The sequence below is a fragment of the Ambystoma mexicanum genome, chromosome 3p (genome assembly GCF_040938575.1).
Source record: "Ambystoma mexicanum isolate Mex_15411 chromosome 3p, UKY_AmexF1_1, whole genome shotgun sequence".
Lineage (NCBI taxonomy): Eukaryota > Metazoa > Chordata > Amphibia > Caudata > Ambystomatidae > Ambystoma > Ambystoma mexicanum.
In genome coordinates this window covers 1,156,203,342-1,156,230,621 of record NC_090925.1, presented here as the reverse complement: position 1 = coordinate 1,156,230,621, position 27,280 = coordinate 1,156,203,342, and positions in this window count along the sequence as shown.

Sequence of the window (27,280 nt, the reverse complement as noted above, 5' to 3'; positions counted from 1 at the left end):
GAGAATCAAGAGATGAAGAAATGGAAGAAGAGAATAAAGAGGCAGCATCATCCGCAGAGAGAGCCGCAAACAAGATTCTTGGGGTGTAGCCAGAGAAGACCTGTCTTCTGGCTCTTTCCTTCCTTGACCAGCGGTTCAAGACTGCCATTGTCCTTAGTTCTGGTGGATCGTAGACCTCCCAGAATGTTGAGTTTCTCAGTGAAGTAGCTTAGGGACTTCAATTTGACAGCCTTGTAGTTGATGCAGCACAATTTGAAGATGATACAGGCTTGCAGTGGGAACCAGTGTAGTTTGATGAGGGTTGGGGTGATGTAGCCAAATTTGATGATTCATGCTGCAGAATGCAGGACACATCTCAGGAATACCAGAGTAGACGCAAGAAGGCTTTTCAAAAGGGCATTGCCACCATCCAGGTGGGAGAGGAACAAGCCTTGGGCAGCAGATCTGAAGTTGTTTTCTGGGATGAAGGGTTGATTTTCTGCAGGAGAGAAAGTTGGTACCAAGCTTTTTGTGTCTTCCTTGCTATGTGCTGTTTGAAGGAGAGTTGTCTGTCGATGTCGAACCCAAGAGACCTGGCGCAGATAGCCAGTTGGGGGGTGAAGCCCTCGAGGTGCATAGTAGAAAGCCAGGTCTGGATGTCCGGGTGTTCGGTGTTGTTGGTCAAGAGCAGAAATTCAGTCTTGGAGGGGTTGAGCTTTTGGTAAGCACTGGGTATTCACAACGGATCAATGAGCCTGTGGATGTCTTCGATAGAGTATATCTAGAGGTAGAGCTGTGTGTCATCTGCATATTGGTGGATGTTGTGTGGAGTAAGGAGGGTTCAAAGTGGTGCCATGTAAAGATTGAAGATCCTGAGGGGAGGATGGATACTTGTAGGATTCCACAAGTGATGGGTAGAGTTGGTGATCTAGAGGAATCCATTTTTATAAACTGGTGCTGACGTATTTTCTTGATTGATTTTCGCTTTTGTCGCTCAAGAACAATCTACAACATGTGCAGGCCAAAAGAAAACATGTCATCCTGAACCATAACAATTAGGACGTAGCTCAGAACAGGTTTCACTGTTCTGGTAGTGAGCAGAAAGTTGCTTCTAGAGTTGCTTTCTCTTCTCTGAATCAATCAGTGACCTTGGATTCAAGACCCTCTTGCATTAAAGCATAATCATTGGCTGCTGCTTGATGTGCTTTGTTCTAAGAACATTCCTTCAGTACCTAAACCGTTTCTATCTTGGATGGTTTGTACAGTATTAAAGAGGAGCTGTAAGACCTCGGCTCATTTCCAGACAGGACATATCGGTTCCATGTGATAATTCTGCCGCAAAAATATTGTGATATAAAAATATCGCCATATTTTTGCGGCAAACTTCACAATGAACCCTGCGGGGGACCCCCCGCAACTCCCACATCATTTTTTAATGTGCGGGGGACCCCCCTGCAACGCCCGCTCCCACATAATATCCCTAATACAAAGATTGCCTATGGCGAACCAAACGGCCTTATTTACAGCAATATTTTTGTTGGGGATATTATTACCTGATACCGACATATCTACCCTGGGATTTTCAACAATGTCCTAAAAAAAGTTATTTTTCTGAAAGCATCATCTTCAAGGCAGAGTATTTCTCCTCTCAAGAAACTGGTCCTCCAGTACCCCAGAGACCCTAATAAGGTACCCAATTTCACATTTAGTGTTTAAGAGGACTGCATCTTCTTCTCATGATTCAAGATTTATCCCAAAGCAAAGGAAAAGGGAGCATTGTGTCAAGGGTGCTCCTGTATTTCCTCTAACACCTCATAAGGAGGAGAAAACAAAGGGACATGCCAAGATCCAGTGAGTGTGAATCTCGAGTGCTACCCCAGGTTCCTTTGTGGTCTTCCACTGTACATCAAAATATGTCCTCTGTATTGGACTCACCGATATTGGATAACTTTGATAGAATGTTGTTCTATGGAAAGGTGAGATGCCTGAGGATTCTGGGATTTTTCATCCTAGTGATCCAGTGTATTGCACTCCTTCACTTGTTTTGTTTCAAGGTTTATATTACGTTTTTATCAGCTGGATGCACAGTACAAGAGGAAGCTTGGCATGTAGGCTTTTGGAAGTGATTATAGCCTCCATTCCAAGCTTGTTGCTTGGCTACAGAGCTGGAGACTTGCTCTAATATAGCAATAATACTACCTCAGGTTCACATCCCGGGCAGTAATGGCATGGGGCCCAAGTTATAAGCCCAAGCAAGGCAAGGGCCTTAACGCAGGGCTGTGGCACTGCTACCTACCAGTGAAGCTCATGAGTGGGGTTATTATTGCTGATAGCACTCAGGGGCCACCTCTCACATGCTAATGTTATTCTGGTTACTGGTAAAACAGCATGGTAGCTGTTTCACGAGTTAAAAAAAAGGAGCACACAAGAAAATGGTCGCCGGGGAAAAAAGAAATGAACTACCATTTGTCCATTGTCCATTTCTCTGGTGGCCAAGTTGGCGGCAGAGCTTTGGCAAGCAAGCGGCAGAGCACAACATTTAAGTGGGGTGAAAAGGTGGAAATGGGGGTTTCTGATTTGCAGGTTGCAGAGCAGGGAAGTGGAATCAGGGTAGTGTAGAGGGAGAGGAAATGACAATAGTGTTGTTTCGAGCCCTCAGGGATCCACCCCATGTGCGATTAATACAGTCATCCTTCTGGAGACTTTTGATATATTATTCTATGTTCATTGGCATTTATGTAGTTCTCCTGTGCCATTCACTGGTTTATCGTGTACTGTTAACCAATTCAAAGGGTTGTAGGCAAGAGGATGAGTGTGTAGATGGGTGTGTGATTTGAATGCGTCTTATTTGGATCATGTTGTCTGTCGTCTAGGAGGCACAGATATGTGCTCTGATCATGGTCCTGTGTTCTTGGAATTGCAGTGAATATGTCCCTATTTAGATTGAGATGGTGTGAAGTGCATATAAGGGATGTGCTGCATCAATACAGCCAGACAGATGCTGCGTGTGATACCCGAGGCAAAATAAATGTGAGTCCTATGTAGCAGTAGCGTGTGTCAGCCATGATGCCTAAAGCTTTGCTGTTTCTTGTGCTGTAAGTATATTGCTGCGGGCTACGCCTTCATGACCAGGCCTATGACAGAGTCTGGCAGTGACTCATAGGCATGCCGATTTCTTCTTGTTTATGGTAGTGAGTTGTTTGAATTCACCATTCTTTCTTGTGGGGTAAGTGAGCTGCTGTGGATGGTGCTAGTCCTGATGCCCTATGTGTCTCCAAGAGGTCTGATGAGGTGAAATCCCACTGACTTGCTGTCCTCCCAGAGATGTGGTAATGCCACCACTGGTGTCCCACAGCACAGGATAGGTCTTCAGAACTACATCTCCCAGAGTGCCATTCAAAACCAAAGAGGAGCCTACATACATGGTTAAGGAGTCGATATTTCGCATACCCATGGAGTTTGTGAGCTCTGAGGAAACTAAGAAGCTTACCATTAGGCGAGCAAGCAAACGCTGCCTCGCAGACTGGGACAGCTGAAGCATCCAACGGGGGCAAAGCTCCAGCGAAGCGAGAGGCTGGGAGGCAATGCAGAGCTGCTTTCCATGAGGAAAAAATCCAGAAAGGCGCTGCATGCCACATGCGCCTTTAAATCCTTGCGGGCTCACACTATTGGCTGTAATGACCTCGAAGCAATATACTAATGCCAAGACCTCACTAGAAATAATTTAACAGGGGTTAATAGACCCTTTCCGTAATCATGCAGTAGGTTCTAAGATTTCAAATATCAATTATAAAACAACTATCAGTAGCGAAAATGACGACCAAACCCCTTGATAAGGAGGATAAGAGAACCTCTGCATGGTGGTGTAGCCCTAGCGATCTTGCAGATCCACAGGGATAATGTTCTCCTTTCAGTGCTCCTTGCTACACAGCGGGCCCCATTCAAAGCAGCTCGCCACACCATGGCTCGCCTCATCACCTGCTTTTGAAAAAGATCTAATTTCCCCCATTTTCTGCGATTTACACTGGCTCCTCACTCCAGCGAGGATCTTGTTGAAAACCACGTGTCTCACCTACAAGGCAACCACCCCTGGTACGGCCGCATACCTGAAGGCCAAACTAAAAACATGGCGAGGCACACAGTCATCTCTCAGGAAAACCCTCACCAGTCTGGAAACTAGAGTGGCTCACAAGGAGAAAATTTAGAAACAATCCTTCCAGAGTTCTCGGATACTCTGCAACTCCATCCCGGTGGCAATGTGGACTGCTGTTTCCTTCAGTCTAGGAAAAAGCTAAAGAAATGGGTCTTCCATCAACACTTTGTGTAACCTAGATTCCAGCTATCTGATGCACACTCTGATCCGTATATTATAATTTGATAATTATCACTAATGATTGCTTGATGGCTTGTTACATTTTCCCTACCAATATTTTGTTTTATGACCTGTACAGCCCTCCATGGCTCCTGAGCTAGGTTTGCATAATACTAATAATAGCTCCCAGGGGAGTCAGACATGCCGACCACACCCCCTTGAGACAATGTGAGGTTCTTGATGACCAGCAGAATGGAATCGAATGCTGTGGAGGCAAATGCAAAGATACTCTGAGCCCATGGAAAACACCAGGGTGCAAGCCATCCACCGCTTTTGCCACTGGAAGAAAAATAGATATAGAGGGTGTGATATTCTGTTCCTCTACCTGCAAGGAGTGAAAAGGCTGAAGCCAGAAGCCATCCAGCAGCGACCCTGAAGTATAAGGTCAATAAATACCTTTGGCAGCAGGGATGATGAATCATGGCTACCTGATATGGACCATAGAAATGCCCATCACCAAGAGGGTGCGATTTCACCATGAAGCCAAGGTCCAATTGGGACTAAATCAGAATTCAAAGTCCAGGAACGACCCATTCTGAGGCCCGTTGTGAACCATTATGATTTTAGGGTCCAGGATGGACTCATTGTGAAATCAAGGCCGAGAAGGGATCTATTGTGAAAGTGGTGTGAAGTAATTCTCCAGGAAGGGCCAGTTGTGAAGCGCAGGTTCAGAAGGGACCTGTCGAGAGCCCACAGGGCTAGTGGAACCCCAGAATAGTGTGCCCCCCAAAGCAGAAGATATCCAGAGTGTGCTGAACTGTTCCCCCTCCTGCATGGAGTTGGAAGGCTGAAGGCAGAGTCCATCCTTCAGTGACACTTAGGTACAAGCGAAGAACCCATAGTAGGAGCTAAGAGATATTGGCTGCTTGACAAAGACCCTAATGAGGTGGTGGGATACCCATTACCAAGAGGTGTGAAACCACTCTGAAGCTAAGGTTCAGGTGGGATCAGTTGCAATGTCAAAGCCCAGCAGCCATTATATAACCATTGTGAAGGTAATGTCCAGTTGGACCTGTTGTAAAAACCAATTGAAAAGCCAAGGTCCAGAAGTGACCTTTTGTGAAACCAAGGTCCAGAAAGGGCCTATTGTGGCACAGGTATGAAGTCAAAGTCCAGCAATAGTCTGTTGCGGAACTGTGCTCAGGAGGGGCCCACAAGAGTCCACAGGACTAGTGGAAGCCCAGAAGAGCCAATGACAAGGTTGATGAAAGCATTGGAAGAGAAAGAGAGAGAGAACTGCAAGAGCCCAAACTCCTTGAAGGAGTGTGAAGAAGAGTGTGAAAGCAGAAAGGCCGGAGTGTAGAGGAGCCAGACTGAGAGTAACATCGGAAGGCATTCCCAGAAGGATATCACTGGCTCTTGTTGTTTCTAGGTAGGCAAGGACTTTTTATGTATTTATTTTTCGAGTGGATTGTGTCCTTCAACGTATTCCTCATCTTAGATGTATTCCACCCAGCTTTTCTGCTCTTTGGAATTTTTTTCGGCAGAGGGCGCCGTGCGTCAATGTCGTCGAGTCGATGGTCCCTGGAAGGCCTCCGTCCATAGGTCTCCCTCCACCTTGTCGTCAGACGAGTCTCCGAAAATGAAATGCCCCACAAAACATTAGTCTACCGAAGAGTGGGAAGCATTCAGGGTCAAAATGATGGAGGTGTTTGAGAAGGCGAAGCCTTGGTCCGCGCGTTCTTCTGAAGCCGGCTGGGAGCGTCATCGCTCCGACTCTCGCACGCCCTCGAGCCCGGGTGATCGAAAAAGGAAGGATAGGGAACCTTCCAGGATGCCGAGCGATAAACGCTCGAGTCGAGTCGACCGCTCGAGGTCACTGACGCTCTCCGAGACCTATCACACCTCGAAGGGGAAACCGTCGAAGGCCGCCTCGACGCCCTCGAAGCAAACCTTGTCGACGACCACTATGTCATCGACGCCGTCGACACCTTTATCGACGTTGACGCCGAAACCCTCGGCGCCAAAGGCTCCAACCAAGCCAGGGCAGCCAGAAAAAGAGAAGGAAAAAGTTAAAAAAAACATGTAATTCCTTCAGAGCCTGGTACTACACCTCTACCTCCTCTCCCAGATAAGGTTTTCAAGCCTCTCCCTAAGAAGGAGTTTTTCAAATCCTTGACCTCAATTTTTGAGGAACAGGAGAGATCAGAGGTGGAAAATGTACCTTTTGGATTGGAGTATGGCACCCCAAATGTCCCAGAATGCTTGATCTCAGAGGAAAGCAGAATGAGGGATTTGGTGGAGTCTTTACACAATGCAAGTGACATTGACACCTCTCCTGAGAATGACTTCGGTAGACCAGATCCAGGAGAGCATGCCAGTCCATCTTACCGTCAGTTAATGACCAAGGTGGTAGATTACTTGGGATGGGCTAGAACACCAGCCCAATTCGTCCAGGACGATTTAACAGACATATTGGACCATGGTCCCACTGAAGACCCAGTACTACCTTTTCATGTAGCCTTACAAAACAGGGTGGCCAAGAATTGGGAAACTCCGGATTCTATTCCTCCGGTAAATAAATCCCTCGCATCAAAATACCGCCCAGCCAGTAGCGATCCTGGCTATCTGTCAAAACAACCAACTCCCGAGAGTTTGGTCATACAGGCAGCCACAGCTTCCAACAAATTTGCATACCCGTCTATCCATCCAGACAGGGACGATAAGCGTGTGGATGGTTGGACACAGAAGATATTTTCAGCCGGGAGCATGGCATTAAAATCTGCCAACTCAACATGTGCCTTGGCAAAATTTTCGTACACTCTATGGGAGTGCATCGCAATGGCAGCGGAGCACATACCAGAAGGGGAAGAAAGGGAAGGTTTCCTAGCCATCGTTAGAGATGGAAAGGAGGCCATGCAGGAATCCCTTCAATCTGGATTGGACACTGCAGATAGTGTAAGCGGGTCCATGGGCACTAGCACGATAATGCGCAGGTTTGCGTGGTTATGGAAGTTGGGTTTTGCACTGGACGTACAGAACCGCCTCCTGAACATGCCTTTTGACGGGTCTCACCTTTTGGCAACAACGCTGACGAGAGCCTTGAGAGGTTGCAGACCTGAAAAGCAGCGGCAAAATCCTTAGGAGCTGCTATTAGGCAACCTCAGCCTTTTCATGCGCAAGGGCAATCATGGAGGGGACGAACCTATCATTATTACACCTCATACGGGAAGACAAGAGGAATGGCCAGTCAAAGGGGCCAAAGAAAGGCCACTCGTGGTGGACGAGGAAAACATGCTAAGCCAGCTCCAGCTGCAGCCTCTTTGCCATCAGCAGCTTCAACATCCGCCACAAAACCACTTTGAGGACTTGCACCACAAAACACCTGTAGGAGGCAGGCTGTCGCAGCATCTGCAAGAATGGCGAGCCATTACTTCAGATGTTTGGGCTCTAGAAATAATAGCCCAAGGCTATTGCCTTCCTTTTCTAAAGCAACCTCAAAGCAATCCACCAGGGAGACACCCGTTGAAACTTTCAAACCCGCTCCTACAGCAGGAAGTTCTAACCCTGCTGGAGAAAGGTGCTATAGAACCAGTACCTGCAGCGGAGAGGAACAAGGGTTGGTACTCCCTGTATTTTTTGATCCCCAAAAAGGAAGGAGGACTGAGACCCATCTTGGACTTAAGAAACTTGAACAAGTTCCTCAGGAAGGACAAGTTCAAGATGGTTCCCCTTTCTCAGATCCTTCAGGCCCTTCAACTCCAGGACTGGTTGGTGTCATTGGACCTCCAGGATGCTTATTTTCATGTGCCGATTCATCTCAAACACAGAAAATATCTGAGGTTCGTAGTTGGCGACTCACACTATCAGTTTCGAGTCCTGCCATTCGGGTTGACCTCCGCCCGAGGGTCTTCACCAAGTTAATGGTAGTGGTGGCAGCGCACCTGAGGAGAAGGGGGATTCATATCTACCCCTATCTGGATGATTGGTTGATCAGAGCGCGCTCTGCCGAGCAAGCACTGGATCATCTGAAAGTCACCTGCCACTTCCTCCACAAACTGGGCTTCTCCCTCAATTTCAGGAAGTCACAGATGACACCTTCCCAACAGCTTCAGTACATAGGAGCTGTATTAGACACGTCCTTGGGAAAGAGCTTGCCTCCCAAGTCGAGGGCTCAAGACATTCTTCAGATGGTTTCCAAATTCCAAAATGCCCAAAATCTCCAGGCTTACGACTTTTTAAGGTTGCTTGGCCTCATGGCATCCTGCATCTTTCTGGTGCCAGAGGCACGCTTGAGGATGAGTTCCCTTCAATGGGCCCTAAAGACTCAGTGGTCCCAGTTCTTGGGTCAAATGACAGATCTTCTTCAGATGCCGAACAAGGTCAGACAAGACCTTCTATGGTGGACCTGTACAGAGAACATCCTAAAAGGGGAACCTTTTTGGCAACCATGGCCAGAGATCACAGTAGTAATGGATGCCTCACTCCTGGGGTGGGGAGCTCATGCCAACGATTTTACAATCAGCGGTCGTTGGTCTCCATCGGATTCCAAACTACATATCAACCTTTTAGAGCCGAGGGCAATCAGACTAGCGCTGAAGACTTTCCTGCCATCTGTCAGGGGAAAGAATGTCCTGATAATGACGGACAACACAGTGGCCATGCACTACCTAAACAAAAGAGGAGGCATGGGGTCACTACCCCTGTGCAGAGACGCAATGCAGCTCTGGTATTGGGCGATTCAGGAGGGAATCTCTTTAACGGCAATTCATCTAGCCGGGGAAGAGAATATGACGGCAGATGCTCTGAGCAGGCAGAGCACAGTATCCCACGAATGGGAACTGGCTCAGGAAGTCATTCAAGAGATCTTCACCCTTTGGGGAACCCCTCAAGTAGACCTGTTTGCAACCGGAATCAACCAAAAATGCGAAAGGTATTGCTCAAGGGAATTTCCCCCGAGAGGAGCCCTGGGGGACGCGTTCGTGGTGGAGTGGAATTTCCCACTATTGTACGCGTTCCCTCCGATTCCCGTCGTCATTCCTCAGATCATCAGGAGGCTGAAAAGGTTTCAGAGCTGCATGATCCTAATTGCCCCGGATTGGGCCAGCAGAACGTGGTACCCGGACCTTCTAGACATGTCCATCTGCCCTCCAGTACGTCTTCCTCAGAGAGAGAACCTTCTCTCTCAAATGGAAGGTCAGGTTCACCATCCAGAGGTCAAAACGCTCAACCTTCATGCTTGGTATCTGAAAGGCTGAGATACAGGGATTGGAACCTTCCAGATGACGTTATGGAGGTGTTGCTTTCGGCAAGAAGGCCAGCAACAAAGTCTCTATACCGTTGCCATTGGAAAAAGTTTTGCAACTGGTGCAGAGAAAAGAATGTCAATCCTTTTCTATGTTCTATCCCGGAAGTATTATCTTTCCTTCTGACCCTAGAACATAGAGGTCTGAATATTGGAACAATAAAAGGTTACCTTGCGGCACTTTCCATTTTCAAGCGCTCATCGGAAGAATGCTCCTACTTCAAAATTCCGTTGATAATACAATTCTTAAAAGGACTCACTAATGTGTTTCCTCCTCACCCATTTCAAGTACCGTTCTGGGATCTAAATTTAGTACTAAAATTCTTGATGTGTGCTCCTTTTGAGCCTATGCACACGTGTCTATTAATATTACTAACGTGGAAAACAGCCTTCTTGGTTGCTCTAACATCAGCAAGAAGAGTGAGCGAATTGCAGGCACTGTCTTCTGGGCCACCCTATACTGTGTTCCATAAGGACAGAGTTGGGTTGAGGGTAAAACAATCATTTTTACCAAAAGTAATATCTGATTTTCATTTAAGTCAGAAAATTGCCTTACCCGCATTCTATCCTCCACCCCATCCTTCGGAGGAGGAGGAAAGATTACACAGGTTGGATCCGAAAAGAGCTTTAAGCTTTTATATCTCTAGACTTTCCAGACTTAGAGTGGACAACCAGCTGTTTATAGGTTTCACAGGAAGGAAACTGGGTCAATCGGTGACAAAACAGACAATTTCACGCTGGATTGTGCGTTGCATTTCAGAATGCTACGGACTAGCTCAAAAAGACCCTCCGGAAGGATTAAGGGCTCATTCCACCAGAGGCATCGCCTCCTCCACGGCCCTTCAAAGAGGTGTTCCAATAAGATCCATTTGCGAAGCAGCAACTTGGTCTTCGCTACACACCTTCTCAAAATTCTATAACCTGGATGCTTCCCAGTCTAGGGAGCTAACTTTTGGAAAAGCAGTACTATACTCAGCCATCTAAGAGTATCGAAAAATCTACCCCCTCCTCCAGAGGAATTGTCCATACTGCTTTGGGAGTCTATCTAAGATGAGGAATACCTTGGAGGACACAATCCACTCGAAGAACAAGTTACTTACCAACTGGTAACGTTCTTTTGATTGGATGTTCCTCCAACGTATTCCTCATCGCCCTCCCAGCCTACCCCTCTGTAGATTTTTCCGGGTTATTGCCATCTCAAATCTCGCAAGGCTCATACCTGTCTGCCGGCACAATCTACACAGTACAAGATCAAAGATAAAAAGGGGGAAAAACAGAACTGAGGCCAACGGGCGCTGCGCGTGCTACTTATACACCCGATGACGTCACCCTCGCTGGAGGCCTTCGAGGGACCATCGACTTGATGACATCGACGCACGGCGCCCTCATCTGAAAAAATTTCTGAAGAGCAGCAGAGCTGGATGGAATACATCTAAGATGAGGAATACGTTGGAGGAACATCCAATCGAAAGAACGTTACCAGTTGGTAAGTTACTTGTTCATTTATTTATTCGCATTTTTAAAGCGCACAACTGCCCTCGGGCATCGTGGCGCTGTTACAAGAAAATATACTTGGCATGGGTGTAATATAATGAAGACAGTGGGAAACTTGGTTACAGACATTGCTAATGTTCCAAGGTAACATGGGAACAGTGAGCATAAGTACAGTTGTATGTTACAGCCATTATTCACGTTTGCAATAGCATTTTAGGTACAGATTTACTTGAATAAGATGGCTTTCAGTGCCTTTCTGAAGGCCATGAGGGATGCTTCAGCTCTCAGTTTAGGTGGTAGTGAGTGGCTGATGCTTGGTCTGAGAAGACCCTCATAGCTGTGCCCTCCAATAAGGATGAGATCCATGTGGTGGCCTCAGTGGAGAAGTGCGCCGTATTGGTGAGGTGTGGCTTTAGGATTTTATGGTCGACTAGGTCGAACGCAGCCGACAGGTCGAGGAGCAGAAGGATGGCACATTTGCCCTTATCCATATTTCTTAGGAATTGGTTTTTTAGGTCGAACACCGCTGACTCTGTGCCATGCCGCGGACGAAAACCGGACTGTCTCTTGCCTAGGATGTTGTGTAATTCTAGATAGGCTTGTATCTGTAGATAAGCAGCTTTATCCAGGATTTTCAGCAAGAATGGCACCGTTGTAATTGGCCTGTAGTTGTTAGGAGAGTCTGGGTCTAGGGTGGGCTTTTTTAGCAGTGGACGAACCCAAGGTTCCTTGAGAGAAGAGGATACTGAGCCAGTAGCAAATGATGCATTAATAAAGGTTGCGATGAACGGAGCTAGAGACTCAGCGCAGTCTTTGATTATGTTTGCTGGACAGATGTTCCCATTGCAAAGTGAGGGTTTTATTTCTTTCATAATGAGTAGGACCTCAGGAGTCATTACCTTTCTAAATGTAAATGGCGGTGGTGGGTTGCTATCATGCTGGATAGGAGGCTTAGGGTGTGGAAAGTCCGTGTTGTGTGAGGGGACTTGGGTAGGTTGTCAAGATTGGCTTTGATTTTTTTCTGGAGTAAGTCTATTTTGCCTAGCATAGCCTTCTGAATGTCATTACACCATTTCTCGTCCTTGACCGTTTGATGTTTGGATGTGGGAGGTATGATTAGCTCATTGAAGATGGCGAATAGTTCTTTTGAGTGTGATTGGGCATTGTCGATTCTAGTGTTGTAGGTAGCAGCTTTGGTTTTGGCTATGGCATTTTTGTATTGTTTAGCAATAGTTAGGTATGAGTCACGCGATGGAGTAGTGGGGCAGGATTGCCATTTGTTAAGAGCGTGTCTTTTGAGTGTTTTTAGGTTGTGGAGGTCTTGGTTGAACCATGAGTTGGCGTGGAAGAGTTTTTTAGCTTTCTTGGTCTCTAGTGGGGCAATTGTGTCGATCACCTCTTTGATAGTAGTGTTGTAAAGTTCGACTAGTTCTTTGGGGTTATTTGAAGTGGGTGATGCTAATGCTGACACTTCTAGGAGTGGGCAAATTCTGTCTTTAGTGAGTAGTTTTTTAGATCTGGCTAGGGCAGCTTGCATGGGGAGGTTTTGTGTAATTGCTGCATTTGTTGGGATGTAGAAGTGGATGAGGTGATGATCGGTCCATGGTTGTGGGGTGTTTGAACTCATATCTACCCTGCAATTGTGGTCAACTAACCAGTCTAGTATTCAGCCTTTAGTGTGAGTGGGAGAATCAACTTTCTGGATGAATTGTAGGTCCAGGTGGGCTTTAGCAAAATCTTTGCTATTTTTGTCTTTTGTGTCATGGAATCCTAGATTCAAATCTCCTAGGAGTATGGCTTTAGTGTTTGGTTTGATGTTTTTACCTATGAGGTGTAGAATGTCCGCTTGGAAGTTCAGAAGCGGGCCTGAAGGCCGGTAGATAAGGTGCATTGTCATAGTGTTGTTGGGTGTGAAGGAGATCTTTACTGATAGGGCGTCAAAGTTCTCAGATGTAGTGGATTTAATTTGTCTGGCCTTCAGTGTTTCTTTGACTATTAGGGCCACACCTCTGCCTTTGTGTGTTGGTCTATCTTGGCGGAGGATGATGTACCCAGCGGGAAGGGACTGGCATATGGCTGGTCCAGATGCTTCATGAAGCCAAGTTTCTGTAATGGCTAGAGCGTCTAACTCTAGGTCAGAGATTAGGTCATGTATTTCAGTGGTATGGGCTTGTAATGATCTAGCATTAATGAGAGCAAGTTGGATTTGGGAGGGCTCATATATACTAGGTTTAGGTTTGGCAGAATTGGTGTGGTGTATGGTGGTGAGATGCTGGGTTTTTGTGGTAGGAGTGATTGTGGCTGGTGGGAGGAGAGTCCCCAGCATGTGTTTGTAAGACTTGATGTGCGCTGTGGTTAGAGTTAGAGTCTGGGTGGCCAGCGGGTGGCAGAACTCACTACGATTAGAATTTCAGCTTTTCGTTGGCCATCGGCTTTGGAATTTTCTGTTGCAGACTAGGGTGTCTGAAGGGAGGCAAGGACATATTCAGACTAGGAACTAGATGTTAGTCACTGAAGAGAAAACCCCACATTTGTGTTAAGATCCTCATACCCAGTTTTGTCTAGAATATACCCCATTGAGTCATAATCCCTTTAAGCGTTTATTTAACCCAGAAACCTACTACCACTAAAATCTTGTTTTGTTAACACGTTGTCAAAAGTATCTTATCTCATCCTCACCACACTAACCAATAAGTTGTCACCACACTTACCCAAACGTTGTTGCTAACCAGTATCTGTTATTTGAAAATCTTGCAGCGGGTGCATAATTGGGTGAATTGTATGATGCCAGGGATGATAGCCTGGAGTGCAGGTTAATGTTGCTGGGCTGAAAAGGCACATTGGTTTTGGGAAATAGGGGTGAAAGGAAGTGGGAAGGTGTGCAGGCCTTAGGGAGATTGATGCTGTCCTTGGAACCAAGAGAAATGGAAAAGCAATGTTTTAAGGCCTTTGCTGAAGGTGAGTTAGTCCTCAGGGCCGCATATCTGCATGGGAAGAGCAGTGAATTCCACAGCTTGGCTATTTAGAATAAGAAAGAAGTACTACTAAGGCATGATTGTGAGAAACTTAGAATTTCAATCCCCAGTTTTGCTTTTGAGCGCAAGCTGCCTCTTGGTCTGTAGCTAAGAACTGTAGCTAAGAAGTTTGCTTTGTATTGTACCTTGGAGCAACATTTGTACATATTGCTCTTTTTATTTCCTGAAACAGCAATTTCATGGACTCATGTCAGCACTATTTTGATCTACAAATATCGCTCAGTGTTGATACATCTGTGTGAAGTGCTGTCTATCCTTTCATCACTAAGTGTCTCCTTGTCATTCAAGTAGACTCCTTGTCATTCAAAAGGGCATGCACATCCATACTGTGTCTGCAACGTACTCAGGATCTACGCTAATTTGTGCACAGTCTTGTATCATTGCCAGAGCGTTGGTGGACCAGAGTTTTGAATACTTGCTTGGGAAACAAGTAGTTTGCAGAGCTGTCATTTCCATCCTCCGTGCCAATTATCTCAAATCATTAATTTCCCTCCCCCATTAATTGTAATAATTATGTATGCAATATAAACACCTGATTCCTTCTTCAGTATTTTTTTTCCATAGAAGATTGGCCAAGAACACATGAAAGCACCCATAGCATACTATTGCCACAATGAAAATGCTTGGTAGGACCGCGTCTTCTACTGTATTTCTGGCATTTGGGGGCTCCTCCTTCTCCCACTTAGCTGCAAAAACCTGGAACAACATCACAAAAGAAATAAGAAACAACAAAGACCACCAACAATTCAGGAAATTACTAAAAACCTGGTTCTTCGACATCACAGATCCAAACTGAAAAAGCGAAACAACCGAACAAGAAATACAAAGAAAAGGATGACAAAATTTAGGATGACATTGACAACATCCAGAACTGACTAAAGAAACTCTTACTACAACAAGAGAGACGATGCTAAGTTGAATAGGACACAAGCGACACCCATGAGGACAGAAATCAGCATCCCTAGCCAACTCCAGCCAACAACCTCACCCGCTCCATAATTGCTACCAGGTATCATACTTGTATAGAGTTGTGTGAATGTTAGCACTTGCCACACTTGAACTAAGTTGTGGACATTGGCATTGCATTGACCGGATGGAGTTGTGAATGAAGGCAGGTGCCGCCCCTGGATGTAATTGCAAGCATTGGCATGTGCCACGTTTCGAAGGGGCTTGGAGCGGTAGCCGGCATGAGCAACTGAATAAGATGATGAATGCCGACCAGCCGCAAAATATGGATGGAGTAGTGTTGGCTAACCGATGCCGCGCACCGACTGGATTGTGAATGCTCTCTGGGCTAGTTTGGAGGACGCACAAACGCCTGCCTGCCCCACATACAGGCAGGTGTCACGTAGGTGGCCGGGGCCGAACTTGGGCAAAGTTATGAATGTGAGTGGATGCCATGTGTGAAAGGGACTGTGAGTGTCGGACAGCACAGATCTGGACGGAGACACCACCCAGAGAGAAACACGTGTATGGGGTTACTGATGGTACTCTTGTTCAGAGGAGAATTGCCTAGCATTTCGGCGCTGGACTTCCCCTGGGCAGGACAAAGGCTGATCTGCGGGGACATTTCTTCTCTGTGAATGGGACAGTGAGCTAAAGATTTGGTAGAGTCTCTCCCAGGAGTTATTCACCCAAGAACAGGTCATTGGGCTGTGTTCGTGCTGGTAGAGAGATTTCCAGACCCCACTTTGTTTTGCATAAATTAACTTTGGGTTTCACCCTAAGTTAACAGGGCGATCCAGACGTGGACCGTTTGCTCACTGTTCCTAGAGAGGCAACAGTTTCACCTCACTGATGATGCCCAACAAGGCTGAAACATGTGTATGGGGTTACTGATGGTACTCTTGTTCAGAGGAGAATTGCCTAGCATTTCGGCGCTGGACTACCCCTGGGCAGGACAAAGGCTGATATGCGGGGACATTTCTTCTCTGTGAAAGGGACAGTGAGCTAAAGACTTGGTAGAGTCTCTCCCAGGGGTTATTCACCCAAGAACAGGTCATTGGGCTGTGTTCGTGCTGGTAGAGAGATTCCCAGACCCCCCTTTGTTTTGCATAAATTAACTTTGGGTTCCACCCTAAGTTAACAGGGCGAACCAGACGTGGACCCCTTGCTCACTGTTCTTAGAGAGGCAACAGTTTCACCTCACTGATGATGCCCAACAAGGCTGAAACACGTGTATGGGGTTACTGATGGTACTCTTGTTCAGAGGAGAATTGCCTAGCATTTCGGCGCTGGACTGCCCCTGGGCAGGACAAAGGCTGATATGCGGGGACATTTCTTCTCTATGAAAGGGACAGTGAGCTAAAGCCTTGGTAGAGTCTCTCCCAGGGGTTATTCACCCAAGAACAGGTCATTGGGCTGTGTTCGTGCTGGTAGAGAGATTCCCAGACCCCCCTTTGTTTTGCATAAATTAACTTTGGGTTTCACCCTAAGTTAACAGGGCGAACCAGACGTGGACCCCTTGCTCACTGTTATTAGAGAGGCCACAGTTTCACCTCACTGATGATGCCCAACAAGGCTGAAACACATGTATGGGGTTACTGGTGGTACTCTTGTTCAGAGGAGAATTGCCTAGCATTTTGGCGCTGGACTGCCCCTGGGCAGGACAAAGGCTGATATGCGGGGACATATCTTCTCTGTGAAAGGGACAGTGAGCTAAAGACTTGGTAGAGCCTCTCCCAGGGGTTATTCACCCAAGTACAGGTCATTGGGCTGTGTTCGTGCTGGTAGAGAGATTCCCATTGTATTATATGGCGATTGCGGTACAAACTAAAACTGGACTCTTATTGAAAACTAGTGTCAGGAAGGAGGCGTAACTCAGTGAAAGTGGTTCTGAATGTAAAGGACCTAAGGTCCAATGTCCAATCCCTATTTGAATCCATACAGCTACGGGGCATCCATGCTCAGGAAAAAGTAATTCAGTTCACTCACAGTCTCTGGGTGATGTTAAGTGTCCCAGCACACATCTTTATTTGGCCTCCTGTGATGGTCCCACCAATGCACACTCTTCTGAAACTTTGTTACCTTGTGAAATGCTTTTACTTGGGAAGATCTTAAAGCATTCGCCTCCTTGCCATATGAATTTCTGCTGCTGTTTCTGAGGCAAGCCATGTACCTTTTACCCCTTCTGCCCCATGCATTCTTCAGGGTAGGATTATCTTCTCCAGCATGTGGTCTGACATGGATTCACATTCTAATGAATATTCCCCGTCGTCAGCCCGGGAATCCTCGGTACAATAAAAACAGTTTCACTTACAAACTGTATTTCTCCTCTAAATCAATCACTGTCCTTTGGGTCATACTGCCACCAGCCAATGACAGTCCTCTGAGCAGGGTCATGCCTCACTTAGGGCCCGTCGGTCAGAGGAGCAGGCTTCTAAGTCCTTTGAGGGCGCCTCATACGTGGGGGCCCAAGACATGGCCAAGCACTGCAAGTCCGGTTCCATCGGGGTCACTGCGAAAGCGGGTCCCGCGATGGACAGGGCGTGATCGACATAACCATCCACCTCCATCGCCAGCCAGCGATCAAGCTCCTCCTCGAAAAGGAAATTATCCAACCCAGCTAAGCTGCAGGAGAAGCCAGAGACGCCAAGGACGGAGGAGAAGGCGGCCAACCTGCCCAAGAAGGCCCAGGCGGCTCACGAGAAGTCTTCGTCGTCAATTGAGCTGTGGCGGCTGCTCTCACGAAGGCGAAAGGGGCTGACCCTGTGAAGGTAACCCCCACAGCGACCAAGGTGTCCCTGCCTCCGAGGCGAGAAGCCACTGCAGTGACTTTGGCGAAGTCTGCTGGCACACCGGAGAAGAGGATGCCGTCTCTTAGCCCGGCTCCGACCCCTCAGGGTGCAAAAAGTCGGGGGTGAAGTCCCAGACCAGCCCCAGGAAGTTTCGTCCACAGACGACGAGGATATGGAGTCCCTAAACACGGTCCATGAGGACGTGGAGGAGGGCGACGACGACGGCATCACCGGGGATGACGACAGCGCAGGGCCTAGTGTTCCGATCATGTCAGCTAAGCCGAGGGATGAATCTCTGGACATCCTGTTGACCCTATGCACTTTGGTGTTGGAGATCCAGAAGAGGATGCCGCAGAGCCCGGTTCCTATGGCTCCCGATCAGTCTCTGCCGAAGAAGAGGAAACATCATCTGACTCACCTGATTCAGGCTCCACATCTGTGTCGGGTGCCCTCCCCCCAGTGGACCTGGACGCAGGGACGGATACGGCCACGATGGACAACAATGACTATATCATCACAGCAGGTGGATCTCCGCAGCCGATGGCGTCCCCACCAGATGTGGTGGGGTCGTTCCATTCCATAGTCGGCAAAGCTTCCGAGCTTTTCCAGCTCAAGCCCGAAAAGACCCAGAAGGAGGAGTTCCTGTACCAAAGGCACAAGTGTTAGGAAAGATTTATCTTTACTGCACCTTTCCTTCCATCTTTATAGAACCTCCTAACATTTTGATTTTATTTTTTAATCTTACCTGTACTTGGTGCAATATGATATGATATGATATGATATGGCGTTTATAACGTGCCTATACACAAGTGTTTCAAGGCGCGATGAGGCAAGGGGGGGAACAGAGGGAGGACAGACAACGATCCTACTAGGCCAGGTGTCATTCAGATCGTGCCAGTGCATCGCGCACAGAAGAAGTGCGCGGGGGGAAGGGAGAGGGGAAAGTGCAGTACATGGGAAAGCGGAATAAATAAGATAAATAAGACAAATAAAACGGCCAGCTAGTGGCAAGTGCAAGGAAGTGCAGACATAAGTGCTGGTAGGGGGACTCAAGGGATACAGAAAAATGGTCCCCAAGTGCAGGGGTTGCCAGGGAGGCAGTGCAGGTGGGCAATTGATGGGGCATGGGCCAGGGATCAGAAAGGGTGGCCAGGTAACCAGTGCAGTTTCAGTCAGGAATTTAGCAGGGGAGGGGTGGGGAGAAAGCAGAAGCAAAGAGAAAGGTTTTGAGGTATTTCTGGAACTGGAGATGGTTCTCCTCGAGTTTCAGGGAGGCAGGAAGGCTGTTCCAGGGAGAGGCCCCTGCCGAAGAGAGTGATCTGCCACCAACTCGTTGCTTGGAGAAGCGACTGACCCTGTATAGTGAAGCCTTGCAGGCCGATTCATGGAATTAATGTGCGCAAAAAAAAAAAAAAAAATTCCCGCGCAGAGGTGCCAAAACGTGTGATTCGCAGTAAAAGTGCGACAATCGCAGTGCAACTGATTCATGGAAGTCCGTGAGCGAGAAAAACATTGGATATGTGCTGAAAAAGTGCGCGTCGCACGCCGGCGCACAGGTCATCCAACGGCGTGCGCCACGGCCGCTGCGAAATCGCACATAGCGCGGCGCACATTACAAAAGTAGGCGGAACATGGGGCGTAACACTCGGAATGGGGAATCACGCGCGAAAATATGGGTGTCACGGGGGAAGTACAGGAGGCAAGTGCGCGGAACGCCCCCACGCTGGCCTAATACTCGTATTCATGGAATCTAATAGGGCAAACCAGCGCACGGTCAAAGACGCGCACAGGGCCAAACAAGTACGCCACAAGAAAGCAGGCGGTAGCGTCCCTGCGCCTGAAATAAATGCGCGCCAAAATGTGCGCTAACAAAAAGCACCCATATACAGCTATGATGAATGATCCATACAGTGGCCCTCTAGGACAAATGAGGTGCAAAGGGGTACCGACAAACACAGACACCCGCTGTGTGAAAAATAGCGTGTGCTTGTATTACGAGGTTCGTGGGAAGTTCCACACACGATTGGCCTGGACACGTCTATTCCGGGGTGCGCGGGAAGTTTCACACGCGAATTTGCAGGGTACGTGTACTCCGGGTGCGCTGCAAATTCCACACGCGAATCCAGCAGCCTACGTGTATTTGCGTGGCAAATTCCACACGCGAATCCAGCAGCCTACGTGTATTTCGGGGGTGCCGGGGAGTCCCACACGTGAATTGGCCGTGTGGGTCCTCCCAGCTGTTCCCTCTACACCCTCCACGGCCCCTGCAGGCGGCCCACACCACAGGGGACTACCCTAGACCCCTGCACATGTCCCGCAGGCAGCCCATCCACCATGGCCATGCCCCCCAGCCAACCCACATGTCACCTTGCAATACTGCCCACCAATGCATGTCTCCCAGCACCCCTACCCCCCTGCATCCAGGGGCACCCTCCACCAGGCCCCCACTCCTGTCCCCCTGCACCCCCACCCCCCTGCATCCAGGGGCACCCTCCACCAGGCCCCCATTCATGTCTCCCAGCACCCACACCCCCCACCAGTCAGGGGCACCCTCCACCAGGCCCCCACTCATGTCCAACTCATGTCCCCCTGCACCCCCAGCCCCCAGCACTGTGGTGCACCCTCCACCAGGCCCCCACTCATGTCTCCCTGCACCCCCAAACCTCTGCATCCAGGGGCACCTCCACCTGGCCCCCACACATGTCCCCCTGTACCCCCACCCCCTTGCATCCAGGGGCACCCTCCACCAGGCCCCCACTCATGTCTCCCAGCACCCCCACCCCCACCAGTCAGGGGCACCCTCCACCAGGTCCCCACTCATGTCTCCCAGCACCCCCACCCCCCACCAGTCAGGGGCACCCTCCACCAGGCCCCCACTCATGTCTCCCAGCACCCCCACCAGTCAGGGGCACCCTCCACCAGGCCCCCACTCATGTCCAACTCATGTCTCCCAGCACCCCCACCCCCCAGCACTGTAGGACACCCTCCACCAGGCCCCCACACCTGTCCCCCTGCACCCCCACCCCCCTGCAACCTGGGGCACCCTCCACCAGGCCCCCACTCATGTCTCCCTGCACCCCCACCCCCCAGCACTGTGGTGCACCCTCCACCAGGCCCCCACTCACGTCTCCCTGCACCCCCACCCCCCTGCATCCAGGGGCACCCTCCACCAGGCCCCCACTCATGTCTCCCAGCACCCCCACCCCCCAGCATCCAGGGGCACAATCCACCAGGCCCCCACTCATGTCTCCCTGCACTCCCACCTCCCACCAGTCAGGGGCGCCCTCCACCAGGCCCCCACTCATGTCCAACTCATGTCTCCCAGCACCCCCACCCCCCAGCACTGTAGTACACCCTCCACCAGGCCCCCACACCTGTCCCCCTGCACCCCCACCCCCCAGCACTGTGGTGCACCCTCCACCAGGCCCCCACTCATGTCTCCCTGCACCCCCACCCCCCAGCACTGTGGTGCACCCTCCACCAGGCCCCCACTCACGTCTCCCAGCACCCCACCCCCCACCAGTCAGGGGCACTCTCCACCAGGCCCCCACTCATGTCTCCCTGCACTCCCACCTCCCACTAGTCAGGGGCACCCTCCACCAGGCCCCCACTCATGTCTCCCTGCACCCCCAGCCCCCAGCACTGTAGGACACCCTCCACCAGGCCCCCACTCCTGTGCCCCTGCACCCCACCCCCTTGCATCCAGGGGCACCCTCCACCAGGCCCCCACTCATGTCTCCCTGCACCCCCAGCACTGTGGTGCACCCTCCACCAGGCCCCCACTCATGTCTCCCTGCACCCCCACCCCTCTGCATCCAGGGGCACCCTCCACCAGGCCCCTACTCATGTCTCCCAGCACCCCCACCCCCCACCAGTCAGGGGCACCCTCCACCAGGCCCCCACCCATGCCCAACTCATGTCTCCCAGCACCCCCACCCCCAGCACTGTGGTGCACCCTCCACCAGGCCCCCACTCATGTCTCCATGCATCCCCACCCCCCAGCACTGTGGTGCACCCTCCACCAGGCCCCCACTCATGTCTCCCTGCACCCCCACCCCCCAGCACCGTGGTGCACCCTCCACCAGGCCCCCACTCATGTTTCCCAGCACCCCACCCCCCACCAGTCAGGGGCACCCTCCACCAGGCCCCCACTCATGTCTCCCTGCATCCCCACCCCCCTGCATCCAGGGGCACCCTCCACCAGGCCCCCACTCATGTCTCCCTGCACCCCCACCCCCCACCAGTCAGGGGCACCCTCCACCAGGCCCCCACTCATGTCCCCCTGCACCCCCACCCCCTGCATCCAGGGGCACCCTTCACCAGGCCCCCCACTCATGTCCCCCTGCACCCCCACCCCCCAGCACTGTGGGGCACCCTCCACCAGGCCCCCACTCATGTTTCCCAGCACCCCCACCAGTCAGGGGCACCCTCCACCAGGCCCCCACTCATGTCCAACTCATGTCCCCCTGCACCCCCACCCCCCAGCACTGTGGTGCACCCTCCACCAGGCCCCCACTCATGTCCCCCTGCACCCCCAACCCCCTGCATCCAGGGGCACCTCCACCTGGCCCCCACTCATGTCCCCCTCCACCCCCACCCCCTTGCATCCAGGGGCACCCTCCACCAGGCCCCCACTCATGTCTCCCAGCACCCCCACCCCCCACCAGTCAGGGGCACCCTCCACCAGGCCCCCACTCATGTCTCCCAGCACCCCCACCCCCACCAGTCAGGGGCACCCTCCACCAGGCCCTCACTCATGTCCAACTCATGTCTCCCAGCACCCCCACCCCCCAGCACTGTGGGGCACCCTCCACCAGGCCCCCACTCATGTCCCCCTGCACCCCACCCCCCTGCATCAAGGGGCACCCTCCACCAGGCCCCCACACATGTCTCCCAGCACCCCCACCAGTCAGGGGCACCCTCCACCAGGCCCCCACTCATGTCCAACTCATGTCTCCCAGCACCCCCAGCACTGTAGGTCACCCTCCACCAGGCCCCCACTCCTGTCCCCCTGCACCCCTACCCCCCTGCATCCAGGGGCACCCTCCACCAGGTCCCCACTCATGTCTCCCTGCACCCCCACCCCCAGCACTGTGGTGCACCCTCCACCAGGCCCCCACTCATGTCTCCCTGCACCCCCACCCCCCTTCATCCAGGGGCACCCTCCACCAGGCCCCCACTCATGTCTCCCAGCACCCCCACCCCCCAGCATCCAGGGGCACAATCCACCAGGCCCCCACTCATGTCCCCCTGCACCCTCACTCCCCCAGCACTGTGGTGCACCCTCCACCAGGCCCCCACTCATGTCTCCCTGCACCCCCACCCCCCAGCACTGTGGTGCACCCTCCACCAGGCCCCCACTCATGTCTCCCAACACACCCACCCCCCACCAGTCAGGGGCACTCTCCACCAGGCCCCCACTCATGTCTCCCTGCACTCCCACCCCCCACCAGTCAGGGGCACCCTCCACCAGGCCCCCACTCATGTCTCCCTGCACCCCGACCCCCCACCAGTCAGGGGACCCTCCACCAGGCCCCCACTCATGTCTCCCTGCACCCCCACCCCCAGTCAGGGGCACCCTCCACCAGGCCCCCACTCATGTCTCCTTGCACCCCCACCAGTCAGGGGCACCCTCCACCAGGCCCCCACTCATGTCTCCCTGCACCCCCACCCCCCACCAGTCAGGGGCACCCTCCACCAGGCCCCCACTCATGTCCCCCTGCACCCCCACCTCCCTGCATCCAGGGGCACCCTCCACCAGGCCCCCACTCATGTCTCCCAGCACCCCCACCCCCCACCAGTCAGGGGCACCCTCCACCAGGCTCCCACTCATGTCCCCCTGCACCCCCACCCCCCTGCATCCAGGGGCACCCTCCACCAGGCCCCCACTCATGTCTCCCAGCACCCCCACCCCCCACCAGTCAGGTGCACCCTCCACCAGGCCCCCACTCATGTCCAACTCATGTCTTCCAGCACCCCCACCCCCAGCACTGTGGTGCACCCTCCACCAGGCCCCCACTCATGTCTCCCTGCACCCCCACCCCCCACCACTGTGGTGCACCCTCCACCAGGCCACCACTCATGTCGCCCTGCACCCCCACCCCCCAGCACTGTGATGCACCCTCCACCAGGCCCCACTCATGTCTCCCAGCACCCCCACCCCCCACCAGTCAGGGGCACCCTCCACCAGGCACCCACTCATGTCTCCCTGCATCCCCACCCCCCTGCATCCAGGGGCACCCTCCACCAGGCCCCCACTCATGTCTCCCTGCACCCACAACCCCCACCAGTCAGGGGCATCCTCCACCAGGCCCCCACTCATGTCCCCCTGCACCCCCACCCCCCTGCATCCAGGGGCACCCTTCACCAGGCCCCCCACTCATGTCCCCCTGCACCCCCACCCCCCAGCACTGTGGGGCACCCTCCACCAGGCCCCCACTCATGTCTCCCAGCACCCCCACACCCCAGCCATGCGATTTGCCTGGGTACGTGTATTCCAGGGGTGCGCGGGTAGTCTCACACGCGATTCCATCAGGGTACGTGTATCATGGGTCCGCGTGAACTTCCACACGCGATACCAGCAGGGTACGTGTATTTCGGGGTGCGCAGGAAGTTTTACACGTGAATTTGCAGGGTACGTGTATTTCGGTGTGTGCGCGCGAAGTTCCACATGCGACTGGGCCTGGGAGAGCGTCTTACGTGTATTCCTGGGGTGGGCGGGAAGATTTACACGGTCGCCTACAACGCGCCAAAAAATAAAAGGACCAATCCTGAAACACGTACGCCAGCATGAAGCAGACGCACGTCCCGCGCAGCATAAAAGAGTGCGCAAACAACAAACAAGCTCAGACGCCAGGATGAATATACCGTTCCTAGCAGCAGTGGCCGTGGGATACCGCAGGAGGAGGAGAAGGATAGTCAGGGCCAGAATCTTCACACCCAAAACCAGCCTATTTGGTATGCCTGATGACCAGGTGTATGGGAGGAACAGGTTTCCACCACACATAATACTCGACCTGGTCAGTGAGTGGGAGGATGACCTCACATCACCCACCCTGTGCTCCCAAGCACTCAGCCCCCTGGAGAAGGTCCTCAATGTACTGCACTTCTTGGCTACCGGATCATTTCAGCGGACAAGTGCCATAGTGGGGGGGGGTGTCACAGGCCACGCAGTCACGGTGCCTACACCAGGTTTTGGCCATCATCACTGCATGCCCATCAGTCCGCAGGCACATATACCTGCCCAGAACACCTGCAGAAAGGCAGGCTGTCAGCCAGGATTTCTACAGGGTGGCACAATTCCCCAAAGTGCTAGGTGCCATTGATTGCACCCATGTGGCTCTACGTCCCCCCAGGGCATCTGAGCACATCTATAGAAACCGCAAGCACTGGCATTCCATCAACGTCCAGGTAGTATGTGATGCCAAGGGAATCATCACCTCAGTATATGCCAACTATCCAGGGTCCACCCACGACAGCTTCATTTACAGGATGTTAACCCTAAACCGGGACATGGAAGCTGGGCGGCATGGCGATGCATGGCTGCTTGGTGGGTATAAATGCCACAGCACACGCATGCATGACAGATACAGAGTAATGCCAATACCCCACTAATGATCCCCATCACCACCTCCCCAGGGGACAGTGCCTACCCTCTGAGCACACACATGATGACGCCAATTTGGAACCCCATCACGTCTCCCGAGGTAAGATACAACACAGCCCATATTGCAACCCGGGGCATAGTGGAGCGCACATTCAGAGTGCTAAGTCACGCTTTCGCTCCCTTGACCGTTCTGGCGTGCAGCTGTTATACGCTCCCCCAGTAGTGTGCAGGATCATAGTGGCAGCATGTGTCCTGCACAATGTTGCAACATGCCGGGGCCTGGCTGTGGACATGGTGATGCCCCCACATCCCCAACCACATGCACGCCCGCTGCGCATGGGAGGGGAAGGGCCCGGGGTGAGGCAGCCCGTACGCAGCTGGTGGCTAATTACTTCACATAGAAAGCACACCCCTGTGGAGTACACACAGCCCTGGCACATACCATCTGACAATCAATGATGACTCAATATGACAATTATGATGAACAAAGGGACAGTCAACTGCCAGAACCATAGCAGCCTGAGATTGTTCATCTGGAAGTGTCACAATGTGTGCATCCCTACCTACACAAACACCACCAATGCAGTGTCATCAAAAGACACACTTCCATGCAGCAAAAATGAATACCCACTTGCAAAATACAACATGAGAACAGTGGCATGTCACAAACCCCTCCCCGGCACAGCCACACAACACACCATGGCATGTCATGCAATGTGAGAGCAAACAAATTAATCCCCACAATATGCCCCAAGTGTCACCAACTACAGTGTCCCTAATGGAAACTGGCCACACATGAAATGCTCACAGTAATGCAGGACCAACAGCACACATTACCAAATACTTACCAAGAATACCAATCACCTACATAACCTCCAACCTACCATAAACATGACAGTACGGACTTAAAAAATTGGTAGCCTCACTACCTGATAATGTCAGCACTTTGAACACTTCCAAGTATACAGTGCTAGCGCCACGCAAGAGTGTAGGTGCACTGCTTACAACATGGACTCCAGTCCCAAAGTAGACCGCCTTGTGAAGACATGAGAAATGGACCTGCAAATTAGGAGGATGAGATGGATGCAGAGCCACATATCAATACACCATGCAGTGTACAATACAACAACAATATGCACTAGGAATGTATACACAGTATTGACTACAGACTGCCCACACATCAAATAGGAGTCCAACGTCACCGTGTAAGTCAATGTCACTTGGGCACACCCTTTGCAAGCCCATGGAAACGGGAAGCAGGAGGGGTGTGTGTCACACAAACCCAAGCATCTGACTCAAATTCCGGACAAGCCTTCCTGTGCCCAGCCACAATACAGCGTATGCCCACGGGAGCCACACAAGGCAACACACTGTCCAAAAAATCAAAAATTAAAAAAATAAAAATCAAAAATGGCCATTAATGGGCCCGGGGGGGGGGGGTGGGGGAGGCCACCCAGGATGTCCAAGGACAGGGTGCACACCAAAACCCACTGTGTGGATCTTGCGAGAAAAAAAAACACCTCCATGGGCTCATGGCCTGCACGGCTACCCTATTGTGGGAGAATCGCTGCTGTCGCTCTCCTCACCCTCTGCAGCTGCATCAGGAGGTGGTGGCACTATGGGAGGCAGCCCACGCAAAGCCCTAGTCTGGTCCTCCATGGCAGCAAGCATGCGGGTGTGGAAGGTCTGGTTCTGGAGGATAATTGTGCGTAGGTCCCCATGCAACAACTCACGGGATGCCCGGACCTCCGCCCTAGTTGCCTGCATCTCAGCTGAGAGCGTACGTGTGAGCCGCTCCAGCTTCTGTTCTGT